Genomic DNA, 18713 nt, shown 5'->3' with positions numbered 1-18713 from the left:
CAAGCGTTGGCATCGTGAGAAGCGTTAGGTTTAAAAGATTTTTCTACCTACGAGCGGTTTAATAATTTTATCCCGTGCCGCCGACATATTTCATGTAATGTCTACTAGACGTTTAACAGTTTGTTAATCGTCACAGTAGACGTTTAACAACTGTTACACATCTAGAACCTGTTAAACAAATCATTTACTCAACATCTGATAATTTTCTCTCTTAGCACGTGAAGCAATTGTAAATGCTGACTACGATGCGGGATAAATGACAGATATAAGATATTCCGCTACAAACAAGCATTGTAAAATTCACAAAACGCACCGGCATGGTTTCTAATAAGGCTGAAACAGACTCTTTCCGCAGTCAGGAAATCGCATGCGAGAGCCTATTCAAATAGATTAAATCACGCTCGCATCAATCGTCCGCACCTCCCGCATGCGTTTGATGCGGGAAGGATTGTAATGTATTTGAATAGGCTCTCGCATGCGATTTCCTGACTGCGGAAAGTCTGTTTCAGCCTTGACCATTTTATTTGCTTAAATGCCACAATCCAGAAATGGCTATATTGTGATGCATTGTTGCTGATTGGGGTAAATAGATGACGAAGACATTGAAAACAGTAATTTTTTTGCAATGGGTGAATTTATTGAGCTAGGTAGCTTTGCTTGCAAATGCTGAAGTATTGTTTTTTTAACGGTTCTCCATCCAACCATATTCTCCGAAAGCACGTTACTGACGTTAATACGTTTCTGCTTACCTAAATAATAGAGTAGTACCGCCGAAACTGGAATACTAAATGCATTATCTATACAAACGGAACTCATACTCATAACCAGGTGACAACCAAAGTTGGGGCGTTTTACCATACCCGTAATTTCACGATCACGAATATCGTTATAGTTTTGATCAGAGATGATGTCTTTAAGCATTTAGACCAGGTCGGGTCAGGTCAGGTCAGGTCAACCGGTAGGGGTTGTGACGGGAATTCGTAATAAGTGTCAACCGCCTCTGAAAGCTTCGTAACATGTTACGAAGGCACCAAAACTACTTCGTAAATGTTAAAATGATTGCTAAATTCGAATTCAGCTCCAAAAACTAGGCAAGAAACATGTAAAACTCGAAAAGGTGAATCGAGGTCACCCGAGGTCACCAAAGGTCAATGACCTGACCTGACCTTCAGGTGACCTTAACACCCACCCTAATGTATGGGAGCAACATCAAATCACATGTTTGAACGTTTGAAACCACGAAAAGCTTGCAAACGCGCGGCTAATGCGAGCCGACATACGCCGAATCGCGATTCCGGCCAAACATGGTCTCGGAAAAGAGGTCACAGGTCAAAGGTCATTTGGGTCAGGGTCATGAAATTTTCAGGGTAGGTGTAACATTGATCAATGCGAGGGTACTGAAAGTTTCGTCGCGATCGGCCGCTTTTTACGCGAGTTATTTGCGAAAAACCTCATCACCCCCCCCCCCCTGTGCCGGCGAGGGATCCGAGATCCGCAATCATAAAATGTGGCTCACAGCAGGGCTGAAGCATGAAATACGCAAGCATGACCGGTTATTCAGGCTTGCTCAGCGCCACGACTCAGAAAGACATGCAGTTCAGTTCGCCGCCGATGATGACAGCATGGTCGGGTGGTTCGTTCCGCGACAGGGTCCGGCTGCTTTGTGCGGCTCGGCGGGGCGGGAGGGGAAGGCAGGCGACGCGTCTGACAGGCGACACTTGAGCGTCCCGGGAATCAGCTGTCACCGTGCGGCGCGGCGGGCCGTCCCCCCGACCCTTCCCATTGTTACCTGACTGGGCGCCGGCCGCCGGTCCTCCGGAAGGGTCACTTTGGTATGCGAACTCTTCACCGCACTTGCCCACTGTCAGAGAGTGTACTGAGGTACAGTAGTTTCTAACAGCTCGTTCGATTGGTCTGCCTGCTCAGCCAATCATATTCTGGCAGCCTTGAACCTTGGGACCCAACGTCGCTATGGTACTTCCGTATAGCCTGAGGTACCTGGGTACTTATGAATCTTGGGTCCCGTTGGATTCTGGGTCCGACTGTACTTGGGTACATTTGATACACACCCGTCATCACAGCTGAGTTATGCTTGCATAAAATGCTAAATATATCTTTTATTGATTAGTTTTCATAAAGTATTTACAATTTGAAATCCTTAAAAATGTGAAAGACAGCGTGAACTATCATAACATCATTTAAACCTTTTTCATTACTTGAAAGTTGTGAAATGGATCCACCCATGTTGTGCTTTATGAATAGATAAAAAGGCAACATCGTTAGTATTTAGCTAAATTTCATTCTGTTATTTAATTTTGTGTTTATTTTACGATTGATGACCTTTCTTTCCTTTCTTTTCATGTTTTCGACATTGGCTTTTTATAAACATTGCACCCCATCAGCTGGATGATGTTCTTCTCAAATCAGCTGTTTGGACAGGGACAGGACAAAATTTTATCGCGGACAAAAATTTCTTACCACTTTTCTCGCACTTTTCGCACAGTGGCAACTGGCATTTCAATTTTGCATCATTTCTTACATTTGAGAGCTCGGAGGAACAATGCGTGAATTTTGTTGGTCTACTCAACAAATTTGACTGAAGAGGCTAGGGTCAATGATAAGCTGCTGTTGAAGTTTGAGAGTTAATCGCACTCGGAGGTTTTCCAATCTCAACATCATCTACCTGTGACACAAATTGAAATCGGAAGCTTGAGCTACCTAGTAAAGGTAAATTTTATTGGTACTTATGGCTATGGGAGGGTATCGCATGCTAATTTGTTCGCCATAAAAATGAACTATCAGCCCATATCAAGCAATATTTCAATCTTTTTTTTGACTCTTAAAATAACCCAGATTGGCATCTCGATCTTAATCTTGAATCAGTAGCTCGAGGTCAAGAACATTGGTGGGACCAGCCTGCCATATGATTACCTACCAATTATTTAAGGACTAAGGTGTTGTTTTGTTTTGTTTTTGACAGGCTGAGCTAAGGTCAAAGGTCCCTGGTGGGTGACTTTTTTAAGGAAGTTACATGGTTCAGTATCAGTTTTGCTCTCTCACCCTGATGAATGAAGTTGCATGAAAAACCATAGTCTATTTTTTGAATTTCATGCAATGTTTGACTCTTGACTGGGCCTCGTGTTCAACTTTAAAGATGCCATCATTTTCAATCTGAAGATTTCCCATTGAATCCTTCAGATAGTTACTCCTGCAGATTTTGATTTGAACACTGCTGCTGCTATATTCTTCATTTAAGCTGTTGTATTTGTAAATCAGGGTCATGACTTACTTACAGGGTGGGGAGCTCCACAGATCTCTGTACTTTAGGCAGAAACTTGAACTGTACAGTTTTGTGTGCTTTGGGTTATTCTGAGGCATGCAGTGGTTATCCATTCCTGTTTCAAATTTCAATGCTTTCCTTCTTCATGGTTTCCTCCCAAGGTCCTTGTTGGTGGTGAGCATTGCTCCAATTCTAAAAAAACTATGCAGCTTTAATAAATGAAATGAAACATTATTGGCCTGTGGCAACCCCTAGCATCATGAGTAAGCTCTTGGAGGTAGAATTCCAAATGAATAATAAAGAAGCTTTCATTAAACCCCAGGCTCATTTGATAATAGTGCATTCAAGTCAGCAGCCACTCTGTCCTTTGAAGTTAACTAAAGTCATCTCAGGGTCCCTCATCCTGTTATGTTTTATCCAGTACAGCCTCCTGAATGCCCAATGGCTCAACCCAATGAAAAGCTTTATTGACAAATCATAAATTTTAGCTAATGATTTGATAGGGCTGGTTTTGATAAACTAGACATCTGCCGTCTGATCGCGCCATTAGCGAGTAGTTTGGAGAATTTGAGCGCAAACGTTGAGCATGTTCTCTGGAATCGGAGGCGTTATGTCTTTATTACTTACAACCAGTAAAACGCCTTTTGGGCAAAGAACGAGCGAGCGAGATAGTGAGCCCTGCACGTGCGGAAGGGCGAGAGGGTACTTTCAACAGGCTTGCTCAAAGCACCCTTCTAACCGGTCGCTAGCGGTGTGCCAAATTTGAACGCAATCGGCCCAGCCGTTCCTGAGATATGGAAGCGGCATTCTGCACGTGCGCACGTGAAAACGGGGTCCAAACTCCAAACTGACTTTTGCACGGCACCCTACTAACCGGTCCCCAACCGTGTACCAAATTTGAGCGCAATCGGCCCAGCCGTTCTCGAGATCTGGAAGCGCCCCCTGCACGTGCGCACGTGCAGTAGCACCCTAACCGCAACACATGGGAATGCATGTTGTTGGTTGTTACGAGCGAGCGAGCGCAGCGAGCGAAGTGAGTCTTTTCAATATAACGGAAAAATCTCAGTATGAGCGGCCCGGCCCGGCCCGGCCCGGCCCAGCCCGGCCCGGCCTGTAACGCTTTTGAGAGGCTTATATCTCAGCAACCGCTGGACCGATTGGCATGGGGTCTTTTTTGCTGGGTAGCCCCATCCCTTCTATCTCGTAATTGACTACTTTTGATACATCTCAGTGACCGTCGTGGCACGTGGCACGTGAAAAGTCAAGGGTGTTCAAGCAGTTTTGCAAAAGTAATGATTTTGAGAGTTCCATATCTCAGCAGCGGCTTGAGCGATTGTCTTGCGGTAATTTTTATAGGGTAGCTGCATCCTTTCTACCAAAGGTCGGATACTCTTAATCTATGTGAGTGACCTCCACTGAACGTGCAAAATGCAAAAAGAAGAGGTGCCAAATTTGTTCCCATTTCAATAACTCTGTAATTACTGGGGCGATTTCGCTAAAACTTGGCATACAGGTAGGCACCCACCAGGCAATGCATTCCCATGTGTTGCGGTTAGGATGCTACTGCACGTGCGCACGTGCAGGAGGCGCTCCCAGATCTCGAGAACGGCTGGGCCGATTGCGCTCAAATTTGGTACACGGTTGGGGACCGGTTAGAAGGGTGCCGTGCAAAAGTCAGTTTGGACCCCGTTTGCACGTGCGCACGTGCAGAATGCCGCTTCCAGATCTCAAGAACGGCTGGGCCGATTGCGTTCAAATTTGGCACACCACTAGCGACCGGTTAGAAGAGTGCTTTGCACAAGCCCGTTGGAAGTACCCTCACGCCCTTCCGCACGTGCAGGGCTCACTATCTCGCTCGCTCGTTCTTCGCCCAAAAGGCGTTTTACTGGTTGTAATTGTATATACCCTGGGAATGCATTACCTGGTGGGTGCCTACCTGTATGCCAAGTTTCAGCGAAATCGCGTCAGTAATTACCGAGTTATTGAAATGGGAACAAATTTGGCACCTCTTCTTTTTGCATTTTGCACGTGCAGTGGGGGTCACTCACATAGATCAAGAGTATCCGACCTTTGGTAGAAGGGATGCAGCTACCCTACAAAAATTACGGCGAGACAATCGCCCAAGCGGCTGTTGAGATATGAGCCTCTCAAAATCACTACTTTTGCAAAACAGCTTGAACGAACACACTTGACTTTTCACGTGGCACGTGCCACGACGGTCACTGAGATGCATCAAAAGAAGTCAATTACGGGGTAGAAGGGATGGGGCTACCCAGCAAAAAAGACCGCAGGCCAATCGGTCCAGCGGTTGCTGAGATATAAGCCTCTCAAAAGCGTTACAGGCCGGGCCGGGCCGGGCCGCTCATACTGAGATTTTTCCGTTATCTTGAAAAGACTTCACTTCGCTCGCTGCGCTCGCTCGCTCGTAATCATCTTTCGATCCCCGGGCGCCGCGCTCAATCCATTACTGTGGCGTCGGTCCGTCTCCCAAACTGACTTCAGCTGACCTCGGCTGCCCACATCTGAGCAATCTTTGCCCCCACTAACATCAGATCATCCCTGACATCAGCACTCTTATGTCAAGCGCAGGAGCAACTCGAACCCGGGCGCTCAATTCCGGGTTATGAAGCTGTACCAAGCTGTACCTACGGAACGGACGAGACGGACGGGCCAGCTTAACAACCATTCAAATGCTTCTCTTCTGCATTACGAATAACGATCTTCCTCTGTTCACCTCTGGAGCTGACGGATGGTTGATCGATATTAATGCCACATGCTGCTGAGCTAGGGTTGCTATAGGTATCATTCATTTGCCAAAAGTGACACCAAAAATGCTAACAGATTTTAGCTTTAGAGATGTTTTGGCATTACCCAGCATTGCAATATGAATTTACATGGTGCTGAGGAGTCACGAAGGCAAGGGTTAGGGCATTGACCTTACCTGACTGATTCCCTGGGGTCAGAGCGACGTTCCGGAGTGGATTGTAGGGTCGATGATAGGACCAATCCCCGGGGCGTCGCGTGTCGGTACATCCCCGCCGCGCCGGTCGGGTCGGCCTGTCGTCCGTCATGTTCGTGTCATTGTGACAGATTGGATAGACGCCGAGCTGATGGTCGCTCGGCAGGCCTTCATCGCGGCACTCGTCTGAATGGGCGCTCGGGCTGTGCCAGCGCCCTGTAAATTGGCTCCTTCAATGGCCTCAGCCAACTCACTGTATAGGCGTTTTCCTCGTTGCCATTTAGGAATTTCAGTGAGGTTTGATTGCCGTGAAGTTGTGCGCTTTGCAAGGGCAATCATGTTTTTCGGCGATCTTTTTCCTGTTGGTAACCATTCGGCTGTGCTGTGGATTGTCGTGAGCTGTAAAAATCAGGTCTTTTAACCGTATTGGTATTATCTAGCACAATCCACTTCCAAGGTATTAGCGACGGTGTCTTGGACCTTTTCTTAAATACTTGAACTGTATTTGTCTGAACTGGAAAATTGAAGCTAGGCAACCATTTGATCCCTGTCGTGTCTGGTTTTCTTCTGGATATCGAATGCCGGATGAAATCACCGCTGTCTGTGACATCTAATCTCAATGACTACGAGGGGGTATCGAAAAGTTCTGATCATCACATAGAAGATATGGACCGATTTTGATGATTTTTGGTAGGCATTATATTTGGTTCTCAAGAACAATGTTCCCGCAAAGAAAATCCTGAGAAGTGGTTTTATCTTATGTAGGAGAGACTTAGAAGTAAAAAAGATGAGCATTGGGCCCACTGAGGACCGAACCGTCATCCAACTAATGCATTTGAAACGGTATCACACTGATAAATTACATCAAGAACGTGAACTTAGTTTATGGCGAAGAAAGCCCATCTCATGCACTTACCGAAAATGAAGAACTAATTTTCAACTTGGTTGCATGGCCTTTGCAAGGGAGTCAAGAAGTGAGTGACTACCAGTGATTGACAAGGTGGTGACTGTGAAGGAAGTGGAGGACCTCATCCTTACAGATCGTCGTGTGGCCTCTCAGATGATTGTGCAACAGAAAGGTCTCAATGCTGGCAGTGTCTGAAAATATTATCAGCGAAGAACTACAGACGATAAAGGAGTCAGCCCGATTAGAAGTTCGTGTGTCTACTTTGTTCGAGAGAAAAATTCGTCTTCGTTTTTCGAAACGAAAACTAGGCCTTTTTTAGGAAATTGAAGACATCTTTGATCATTTGATGACTTGTGACGAATGCTGGGTCTATGTGTATGATTCAGAGACAAAAAGATGATCTAGAAGTTTAAGCACGGCACATCTGCCCTTCTTAAAAGGCGAAGATGCAGAAGCCGATATGGAAAGTCAATGCTCTCAGTGTTCTGGATCTGGCGTAGGATAGTCATTACCGACTGTCTTGATAATGGTCGGATAATGATAAGCATGCGCTACTGCACACTTTTGAAGAAATTGCGAGATGGCCTCAAGCAGAATCGCCGCAAAAAAGCGCAAGAAAGATGTTTTATCCTCACGGACAGTGCCCCCACCCATTCGTCCTGAGCTGCGATTGAAGAAACAACATGATGTGGATATTAAATCCTACCGTATCTAACAAATTCACCTGACCGGGTATTAACTGACTCTTGATTGTTACGGGAGATGAAAAATCCACAGTATGGCCGGTGATTGAAGGACAAAAATGACGTCATTGATGAGGTGAAGCAGTGATTTACGGGACAGTGCGAAGGTTCTACAATGACCGCCTGAGGCAGTTCAAGAAACGATGCAATAAGTTTGCAGTCGTGTGTGGTGATTTGTGAAGAAGTAATGAACATCATGTAAAAAAATCAAATTTCTATCACATCTAATTCATGGTGATGATCAGAACTTTTCGATACCCCCTCGTATAAGCAGTTTTCCGCTGGGATGTTTATGCGATGTTGTTTGTCGAAAATCTCATCTGCTCAGCAGGCAAGACCTTGGACGCTCCTGCCTTCTTGTCCTCCTAACCCATTGATACATTCCGTAGCTCTCCCGTAGATGTGGCTCGTTGGGTTCACGTTTCCCAGTGGTACGATCGGTTTTGTCAGAGAGCTGAGGGCGTATTCAGTCAGACGACAGTGCTCTGCAGAGGGTTTTATCTGACCGCACTACTCGTGTCCGGCTTGAGCAGCCTTTCTATGCTTTCGGCGCCGCAATGGGTCGTCAGATTCAGATCATGGCCAATGGCCATCTTCTGTCCCAGTTTGACCGTGGGCAGTGGGGTCTCCATCACTCTACCCCTCCTCCGCCCCTCTTCCTCTCCCTCCCGCCGGCTGGCTGGCTCTGCCATTCTTGTGGGGCAGTGGCTTTGCGTCAGATTCTGAACTCGTTGATGTGAAGTTGCTGGAGAGTTTCCTTTGGCTCTGGGATTGAAAACTGTCAGTCTATACTCTGACGTCCTGTTTCGATAATGACTGCAAGATTTGTGTTTGCCATGCTGTGAATGCCTAAGCATCGTCTTCAATGCTCGAGAAAGGTCTAACTAACTGCCTCAGCGATCGGTTGGTGTAATGCAAAGCTGTCCTGTCGCTGTGAATCAAGTTGTCGCTGACATCAACCAAGCTTTGCAACGCAGACAACATGCATCTGAATTTGACGTAATTACCTGCATGCTATTTTGATGACTAAGTCTGTTCCGCTCTCGGACTCAGTTAAGACGATGTTGTGTCAGTTACGGTTGAAATTCTGCTGGACGTGTTTGCGGCTTGCGCAATATAGCTCGGCTAGCAGCGGATGTCAGATCTGGTAATACCGTGACTGGAAGTTAATCCGTCAGGGCATTGAACCCCGTGTTTTCTTTGTGTTATTCGTCTGTACCCGGCGTCAATCTCCGATACCCGTAGTTATCTCTGCTCCGACTATGAAAATCCTTTACTCTGCCGTCTTGACGTCACCTGGGCCTCGTTTCATAAAAGGAATTACTTGCGGCGTTCCGTCAATTATGCCAGATTTGGCGTATTTGATGCCAATTCGGTTTCATAAAGCCGGAGACCGGAGTAATTCACGCCATCGAAATTACGGAGCTTCATTTACGGCAAATGCTCGAATCCGGACCAATTGATGCCATTTGGGTTTCATCAAGGCCCTATATACCAGGTAGGTTCATTAGGGAATTTTTTACGTTCCCCCTACCGGCCCCGGATGACGTCACTGGGATGCTCCCGCCGCGGCCGGCCTATGTACAGAGCATTACTACGGACTTTCCGGTGGCATTTTTTCGTGTTATAACGCCCAAAAAGCTTTCGCGAGCACTTTTCCCACGAGAAATTGAAAATATGTCGCATTTTAAAGTGAGTAACAGTGATATAAGGTCACGTCCAGGAAGAGCGGGCCGAAACCAGCGAGGCTTGTATGGGTCCCAGGGCGCAGGGTTATGGAGTCGGGACCAGACTTTTGAATCGGATTGTCGGAGTCGAACTGGAGCCGTAATCGGAGTCGGAGTCGATTTTGGAAGTCGGAGCAGGAGTCAGAGTCCAAGTCACCAAAAATTCATCGGTTCCGCAGACTGCGGAGCTGCAGGGCTGCGAAGTCTGAGCCGGAATCGGTCAGAATAGACAGTTCTGCCCGGACCGGATTAGGAGTCGGAATTAGTTTTTGGAACTACGAGTCGGGAGTCACCGAAATTACATCGACTCCGCTGCGCTGCTAGTGCGCTCAGGACGGATGCACTTAAATTGCATTGCTGAAAAAAATCGAATACACATTGTCACTAAATATTATAAGTTTCACTTACGGGTGGCCGTTACTCACAGCTGGTGGTACAATATCGAGACGCACAGCCGTTACTCAATGTCGAGTCGCACAGTGAGTCGCACAGCCGTTACACACAGCCGGAGGCACCATGCCGAGTCACACAGCACCAACAAATCTTGCCGTACCACACCGAGTCGCACAGCCGTTACACACAGCCAGAGGCACCATGCCGAGTCGCACAGCACCCACACAGAGCCGGCCGTACCACACCGAGTCGCACAGCCGTTACACACAGCCGAAGGCACCATGCCGAGTCGCACAGCACCCACACAGAGCCGGCCGTACCACACCGAGTCGCACAGCCGTTACACACAGCCGGAGGCACCATGCCGAGTTGCACAGCACCAACAGAGCCGGCCGTACCACACCGAGTCGCACAGCCGTTACACACAGCCGGAGGCACCATGCCGAGTCGCACAGCATCCACACAGAGCCGGCCGTACCACACCGAGTCACACAGCACCACCCAGCAGTCGTAGTCGCTACACGAGCCGGTTTACCAGCTCACCTAGAGCTCCTTGCATGATGGCCAACTTTTCTATCGGCTCTTTTCAGCTGCCAGACCTCGTCCAGTCAGGCTAAGGACCGAAGGGGGAAGTGGAGACGGGTGCTCGCCAACTTCCTGGACACGCAGGTGCCGAGCTGAGGCTGCTTGACGGCGATGAACAGCTTGAGACGCTGTATGACTCGCGGCCCCTGATCTGCAGTTGCCCCCATCAGCAGGCAGAAGTTCCGCTCGAACTCCTCCACAGCGGCCACCCAGGCTTGTGACAGAACAAACGGCTGGCCTCGGCTGATCGTCACAATTCAGCTGTTCGGCAGGGTGTTCAGTGTCTCCGGCGGCGCCCGAGAAGTCAGGAGACCGACTACCGAGGGTGGCGTCGATGTGGTGACACTTGTATGCCACGAAGCCGGCAACAAATGCCAGCCCCTCGCGCTGAGCTTCCAGGTTGGAACTCGTCAGCTCGGCGCCGGCCATGGCTGCCAGCGTCGACTCCGGCAGCGGCACTGTGAAAGCAGTATTACGCTACATCACTTGAAAGACATTGGCAATTTAATATTGTGCAACAAAAAAAAAAAACCGATAACACTTAAATGAGCCTAGTCTACGCATTGAAAGTGACAGATTTCGCGGACAACGAAAAATTCATGCCCTTTGGCTTTGCATTAATCCATTTTCCCGTTACTATTGAAGCCTCGTTTGGCGACTGCCCCTCGAATTCGCTCGTGATTAGTGGCGGATCCAGGGGGGGGCAAAATGGGCATTTGCCCCTCCCAAACGGCATAATTTTAACATTACGCCTGTGGACGAGGCATGGAATGAATCGATAAATTGTTATGGTTTGCCCCCCCCCCCCCCCAAAAAAAAACTATGAGCTGGATCCGCCTCTGCTCGTGATTAGCATGGCACTTTTTCAGAAGAAAAAAAACACTGCGTATAAAAATGTTCAAACACCAACCAAGACTGAAACACAACTCAGCTTTTTTCTAAGTATGTACTAGTTAGGACCAGCATAGGACATTATCAGAGCATTTAGTGGATGTGACTTGAGACGTCACCTAATTGGATTGAGTGGCCTTATCCCGACAAAAAAGTCACCATTACTCATGGAAAAAAGAATGTTTTGATGCATTTTAACAATGGGAATAAAAATGATGATGTCGCTGATCGCTCAAGACAGGTCAGGATTTTTAACACTGATGGATATTCAGGATATTTGTGAACACTTTTAAAGTGAGTGAAAACATAAACCATTAGACTTACTTGTCAGAGGTGCCTGCTGGCTGGTCTAGAGGTTGCTCGCAGGCTGCTCCCAGAATCTCCTTGACCTCCTTTGCAGTGGTCCTCCTCAGGGACCTACTCGCCCTCGCCTCAGCTTTCCTGTAAACAGAAAACTCTCAGCACAAACAAATTTGGCTAACATCATGCTGACAGTACAAGCAACTAATAAATAAATGTTGAATAAGATTAAGCACCTACACATGAAATAACTTCAGTGACCAATTTGAAAATAAACAATAATACCATGCAAAAACATTTGTTTTCATTTTTACAGCTCTGATAACATTGCAACGAGATTGAGATGAACCCAGCCCGCAGTATGTGACCATACTATAAACAATTTAAATTTTAATGCTTAAAAGTAAAGAGCTCATTTATATTTCAATTTGCCACTGTAGCACTAGTTTGTTTACATTGCGTGTTTGCTCTAACCATTTTATTTGTTGAGTGTATCATGTTAGGTCAAGGTACTTATGCGCACTGCGAGCACTGAAAAATTATTACCAGCTTAATTGCAAAAATGGAAACTTTAAAAAACGCCGGATTATGTTTGGATCCATTGCAAAATAAATACCTTGGTAGAGGTTCCTCAGCATGATCCCAGCTTGAAATCCTACTTGGTTGTTCTTCATAATATATGAGACGAAACGTAATACAAAGTGCGGTTGCCACTTATGTTAAGCTTTTGCGACCTTCAAACACATGAAAACGTGTTTATATTATTAAACAAACATATTAAAACTTTGCATAACAACCAAAGTAATAACACGCAACGGTCGGAAAACACTGCGCCGGTGCGCCAGAATTGACTACGTTACTCGAATCTCAGCGACCAATCAGCTTTCGAGCATCCCAGTGACGTCACATTGGCAGCATTTGGTAGCAATTTCCTTGTACGTGTGTCCCTATGGCGATGAACCCCCCCTGGGTTTCATAAAACGACGTAATTAACGCCAAATATTTTATCAAGTTCTTGATATCAGTGGTGTAAACTACGCACAAAAATGTTGCGTGAATTTGAATTAATGTGAAGATTCGAAGCTAATTTTTAATATATTTTATAATGTTGAGCCCGGTGAGGAAGAAAGAACAGCCAAAATGAGAAAAAGAAACTGCAAATCTTCTGTACCAGTCGTTTTTTGTGGCAGCTATCGGAATTTTGTTTATTCGCCGCGCCGCGCCACTTTCGTAGTAAGGCACTTCTGCTTAGCTGGCTTTCTGCTGTTTTCAATATATTGATTTAACAAAGGATGGTCATCAATATCAATTTTGTTTTTTCATAAATAATTTTTAAGATAAAAATTAAACATAGGTAATTGTTTTATAATTTCTCGTAAAAAAAAATAAGTGTTGACACGAAATTGTAATTTGTAGGACGCTTGATAAATTACGGCAACTACGCAAATGTGCTTAGTTACGGAGGTGTAAACAATTCCAGTTGTGGCTTTGTGAAACCGCTTCATTTGCGCTCCGTAGTTTGAAAGGGTGTGAATTGCGGAAAGGTGTAAGTTACGGCAGAGTTTTATGAAACGAGGCCCTGGACCCGGTGCGGTCTGTGCGTGACCTTCTGACCGGTCTGACCTGCGCTGACCTCCGCCTGCCGTCTCGGCGCGGCGCGGCCGCCGGTGGGCGGCGTAACTGAACACCTGCACCGTCCGCCTTTGTCCGCCCCCGCCGTCCGCTGCAGCGCGCGGCGCCGGACGTGCAGGCGGTGCGTAGATACTGCGTGTGACGGACCCCGGCTGGTCGGGAGGCTGCGGGCCACCTCAGGGTGACGGGGAGCCGGGTCGGACCGCTGCGCAGTTCGGACGACTATTGATCGTTCTCTTTATGATGGCCTGAACTGGGCTAGTTGGTTATTAGGCCCGGAAAGTTCGAGGAATGTCGTTTGATGTGGCTCTGTGTCCCGGGTCTAGGGCTCTGATTGTGACATTGACTGCGACGCCAAGTTTGCAGGTGACTTGGGCAATTATGGGACCGAAATAGCGAATGGAGCTGCGGCTGCTTCATCGGGAAGGCTTCTTATGATGCTTACGGCGTCGGTGGCGCGCTTTGGCAGCGTTCCGAGCGGAGTAATGGGTCTAAAGCAGACATGTGCTTGGATCCGGAAAAATGGATCTGAGATCCGATCCCATGGATCCCGATCCGAGATCCATTCAGATCATAGATCCAACCCCTCAATTTTGTCGAGAGATCTACTGGGATCATAGATCTGACCCTTCAATTTTGTCGCTAGATCCACTCGGATCATAGATCTGGCTCCCCAATTTTGTCGTGAGATCCGTTGGGATCATAGCTCATACATAGGTGCTCAAAATGTTAACAACTTTCTTTCATAAGAAGTTATGAATACCAAAGTATGGTTAGAAACAAACAATCTTATACAAAGACCATATTAGTAAAGGCATCCAGTTACATTATACAGAATACAAAATAAAGGAGGCTCATGACGGTCACAACTTGAGAGAATTGAGTGACATGAAGATTGTTCACAGTTCACATACCAACAGAAAAGTTTGCATTAACAATTAACATAGAGGTAAGTCAAAGTAATGACTAATGAACAATACATAACTAGGTACCTACCACATCACAATTCATGTTAGAATCTACATAATGATATTGATAAGACAATCTCATTGATCTTGCATTAGACAACCATGAGGCTTTCCAGTTTCCAGCTACCACAATTGATTGATAAACAATAAAAGATGATACTGACACATGTGGCTTGGTTAGGTAAAGGTATTTCAATCTATTGAAAGAAATATTTGATAAAATAAACTGAGATATAAACAAAAGTATAAAAATATTCAACAGCCTGCGGAAGCGATGGGAAGCGAAATATCAATTGTAATGGCCTGGGATATTTACCGTAAAATGATTATTCAGTATCCAAATTGAACTCGTGACGTCATTTCAAATAACAAATGAGCTAGGCGTTCTACCTTCCAGTATAATGAAAATAAATAAAAAATCAAACTGGAAATTCAAAAGTCTGGAGCTTTTTTTTAAAGAATGTTCATTTTTTCTGCCTCACATGATTTTACGATACGATTGTTTGTGAATATCATCTTTGTAGCGTTGAATTTAATGACGTAAACGTAAGCTGAAACGGTATTATATGGCCCTGAGCGGTGTGCGCCTTGCATCTTAATTTTATTCACTTTTCAAAAGAATAACAATATCTTACGTCATTAGTTTAGAGGGCCTATTACGGGGAATCTTTTGGAATCATTACGGTCTTGGTCAAATTAAGATTTTTCATTGGTCAAACGATAATGACGTAATAAAACCATATTACCAAAACGTGAGCTGTGAATTTCGTTTGTCTTTTTTTGGGAGGCTCTCTCATAACAAAAGCACAGCATGGCACCACACGTGGCAGCTGGCAGGATGCCAAAAGTGGCCAAAAGTAGGTAATCTGAAGAAGTTGATGCCATTTTTGAACTTGTAATTTTATTAGGAAAGTATTAGAGGTTGGTTGCTATTCTTACTAAATCGAAATTGTGTTGCACATACTAATAGCTCATATGAACATTCTGGATTGGGATTTCATACCTGGCAGAAGTGGATTGCTGGATTATTTTTAACAAAACTGACCTATTTGGCTTCCAGGTTTGATTTCCTAACATCTGTCCATAGGCGGCAGAACAGGGGGGGGGGGTGTGGCACCAGGGTACAGTGCCCCCCATAGAGTTTGGCATTTTAGCATTAGCCCTACTGGCGTTGCAGAAAGAATGGGACCAAAATGAAAATCTGCAGTGCCCTGCTGCCACCGCATCTGTCTGTACTGTTTGTTCTTTGAATTAAAGTGGCTGTAGCTTGTTGATAAGATTGTCATCAGTGCTGTCATGAAAAAGTTACAATTGGTCACAAAAAGTAGCAATATGCATGTTCTTGGTTTATTTTAAATGTAGTACAAATGTTGTTTATTTAAATTCAAATTTAATGATGATACCTAATGATCACAAGTGGTCTTAACCAATAACCATGTCCACAAGTGATAATTCTCAATTGTATTGCACTGTAAGGTGTACAATTATGTAGGATAAGGGTTTCATTGGCTACATGTTGTCGTGAGATCCATACAGATCATAGGTCCTCCACAAATTTTAGCCCGCTGGATCCACAGAGATCATAGATCCGACCCCTAAATTTTGTCGAGAGATCCATTCAGATCATAGATCCAACCCCTGAATTTTGTCGAGAGATCCACTCGGATCATAGATCCAACCCCTCTATTTTGTCGAGAGATCCACTGAGATCATAGATCCAGCTCTCGGATCCAAGCACATGTCTGGTCTAAAGAGCAGAAAGATATCTTTGTCGTGTCAGAGGTGCCAAATAGGTACTCTTAATCGTCTCCTCGTTCATATATCGGACCTTGTTGGCGTGACTTCCTTTTCAGAGCTGCCATTTTCTCGCTTCAATACCGGCTATCTGCTGATATAAATCATTTGTTATCCTCCACAGGCTTTTGGTTAGTTTCCAAGGGTCAGTGATTCGGATTTTGTTTTCTTTGCTATTGAACTTTCGCTGTCAAGTGTCAGATATTGTTTTTGTATGCTGTTTATTTTTCCTCCTGCAGGGCTTGCGATTCATAAGGCTGGTTGATGCTTGCTCTTCAATTCGATAACTATTTTCTACGACATGCTTCTAGATACTTCACGCATATTGATAGGCCGTGCTCTGTGATTCGTTGACTGACATGTAGGTCTGGCCCTTGTATCGATAATCGATACAATATGGGCAGCCTGAATTCCCACTCCCAGTCATGATCAATGACAGATGCAATATGGTCTACGCATGATGTCTTATATGTTAGATAACTAGCTGAGATTTTCGTTCCTTTCTGGACATTGCCTTGATCAAGCATGAAGGCGTGATGCCCACATTGTACGTTTTGTGCTTTCTCCAGCATCGCCTTATCGATTTTTACCGCTCGATCACGCCTGTGTTATGGTAACTCGCCCCTCCTCCGCGGCGCCCTCGTTTCTTCGGCGCCGTCATCAGTAAACATTGTGTGTTCCGAGGTCCGTGGCTCGGCTACGCTGCGTCCAAAGGCGACTGTGGGTTGGGCGTTACCGACCCCGCTCCGCGCTTAGGGGTCATGTGATCAAGTCAGCTGTGACTTGGGTTATAGGGTACGAGCCTAATGCCATCGGCTCTCCTGCTGCTTCCTCCTTAGCTGCACATTATTTAAAAACATCTTTTTTTAAGATAAAATTGCTCTATCATAGCGAAGATTTGCACAAATATTGAGCCTCGAAAAAGCTTTCTCATATATGTGATTAAAGACCAAGTATCAGTAACATGTTGAAATGGATACCGTCATTGGTGTGGAAAATATCAATTACCTACTTTACATGATAAACAAAACCATTTGACCTTCGCTATTGGATGAGAGATTTGTAATTTTCTCCCAGAAAGAAACAAAGAAGTGTGTGCCGCAACGTTCTCTCCTGATTCGTGACACACGGTGGCCGTACCATGAACGTTCTCTCGGCCTCCGTCGTGCCGACTAATTGCGAGCTCGCCGTGCGCCGATCGCTGCGTCGCATTGATCGCGTCCGCGCCGCTCTCGGCGCGCGCCGGGTGCAGCCGCACGGAGCGGATGACGATTGACGACGCCGAGTCGACGGCGGTGCGCGTGCGTCGCCGTCGGAGCCCAGCTGACCGGCGGGCGACTCGCCGGCAGACTCGACTGTGGGCGCCCGGCGCGACTCGCCGGCGGGTCTGACGCCGCGCCGGGCCGCAGACGAGCGCGGAGCGCCGGGCGGAGCGGACTACCGAGCGGAGCGGAGTGTCGAACGGACCGGTGCGGGTGAACGAACGAGTGAGTGGAGAGACGGTCGGTGTGCGCCGACCACCAGCCGGTGACGTGGCTTCCTCCGGCGGCGAGGACGGCGGCCACATCTGGCCGGAGCTCGACCACCACCATCGGTAAGACGCACACAACACCTGGCGCCGTGTGCCTGCGAAAGCGGAACAGCTTTCTGAAGGAGTGTGGCGACCTTGCGCTGGAGAGGCCGTGTTGTCAGCTGGACGATTGTATTCGACAGGTGAAAACGGATGCGGTCCTCGGTATCTTTTGATCAGTCGTTTCTAGGCACTATGTGAAAACACCTGCCGGCAGCAGGGAGGTTTCGGATGGGGGCAAGATCGGAGAAGGAGATAGATCACATAACAGGTGGCTGTTCGTTCTTTCTCTGTCTTCTCCAGCAAATAGTTCTATTTCCATCCAGCTCTGGTATCAAATAGCAAATTCTGTTGGCATGTGGACCTCTGAGGCACGTTTCTTTGTCGAACTGCCGCTAATGCGTAGCGTTTTACGTTTATGAATACAGACAGTCAGTCCATCGGATGTGCCAGGTTTGCTACTTAATGACGAGTGGTGACAACTTGTTGGTGACTGTGTAACACTGAGTGCTTCATTGTAGGATTTCCTGCTATAACCTGGCCAGGGAACGATTACGCCGGGGCTCAGATTATGCCGTGATTTCATGCCGCTGTATTTTCCGTAGTATGACCTCCGCTGACTTGTCATGCATGAACTTACCGGAAGATGGAGTTACGGAACGGTTCGGTGAAGTTTAATTTGCAGACAACATGCGATCCGCACCACCTTTATCCGGTAGCGGTTGTAATCTTGTGACCTCGAGGCTTTCTGGGCCGGGACCTTTATGATCCTTTGTGACCTTGAGGCCATTGAACCCTGAGAAAGCCTGCGTTCGTAGCTGAGGTCTAATTGCACTTAACTGAGCTGTGCTGTTGTAGGCAGATTGCCTTGCTGAGGTTGGTATAAGCACCGTCCATTTATTTAGAACAGACAACTTATTTTTACACAAGTGTGAGGATTTCACCGTTTACGAGTCTCTGAGTG

The 18713-nt window shown here is 46.5% G+C and overlaps 1 protein-coding gene and 1 long non-coding RNA gene across 11 annotated transcripts in view; one reads left to right on the top strand and one right to left on the bottom strand.

The window, feature by feature from the left end:
- Positions 1 to 2402: 2402 nt before the first annotated feature.
- The window catches only part of LOC122383849 (solute carrier organic anion transporter family member 5A1-like), a 64496-nt gene continuing 48185 nt past the window's right edge, over positions 2403 to 18713 (top strand). For 2 of the 10 annotated variants that reach the window (XR_006256907.1, XM_043370645.1), the window contains exon 1: positions 2403 to 2727. The gene's annotated coding sequence lies outside the window, so the exon portion shown is untranslated. Of the gene's footprint in view, positions 2728 to 14951; positions 15243 to 17456; positions 17774 to 18713 lie in introns of those variants that run through there. The other 8 variants (XM_043370649.1, XR_006256908.1, XM_043370646.1 and 5 more) reach the window with 8 other exon arrangements.
- Positions 9992 to 12849, bottom strand: LOC122383852. The gene is made up of 3 exons (XR_006256911.1): positions 12402 to 12849; positions 11810 to 11926; positions 9992 to 11052 (listed from the first exon to the last, which is right to left on the bottom strand). It is a non-coding gene; the product is annotated as an uncharacterized LOC122383852 (long non-coding RNA).

This window comes from Amphibalanus amphitrite, unplaced genomic scaffold (assembly GCF_019059575.1).
Source record: "Amphibalanus amphitrite isolate SeventyFive unplaced genomic scaffold, NRLGWU_Aamphi_draft 000175F_arrow, whole genome shotgun sequence".
In the NCBI taxonomy this organism is placed as follows: Eukaryota; Metazoa; Arthropoda; class Thecostraca; order Balanomorpha; family Balanidae; genus Amphibalanus; species Amphibalanus amphitrite.
The sequence above is the reverse complement of the archived record's forward strand: the minus strand, read 5'-3'. Positions and strand labels throughout refer to the sequence as shown.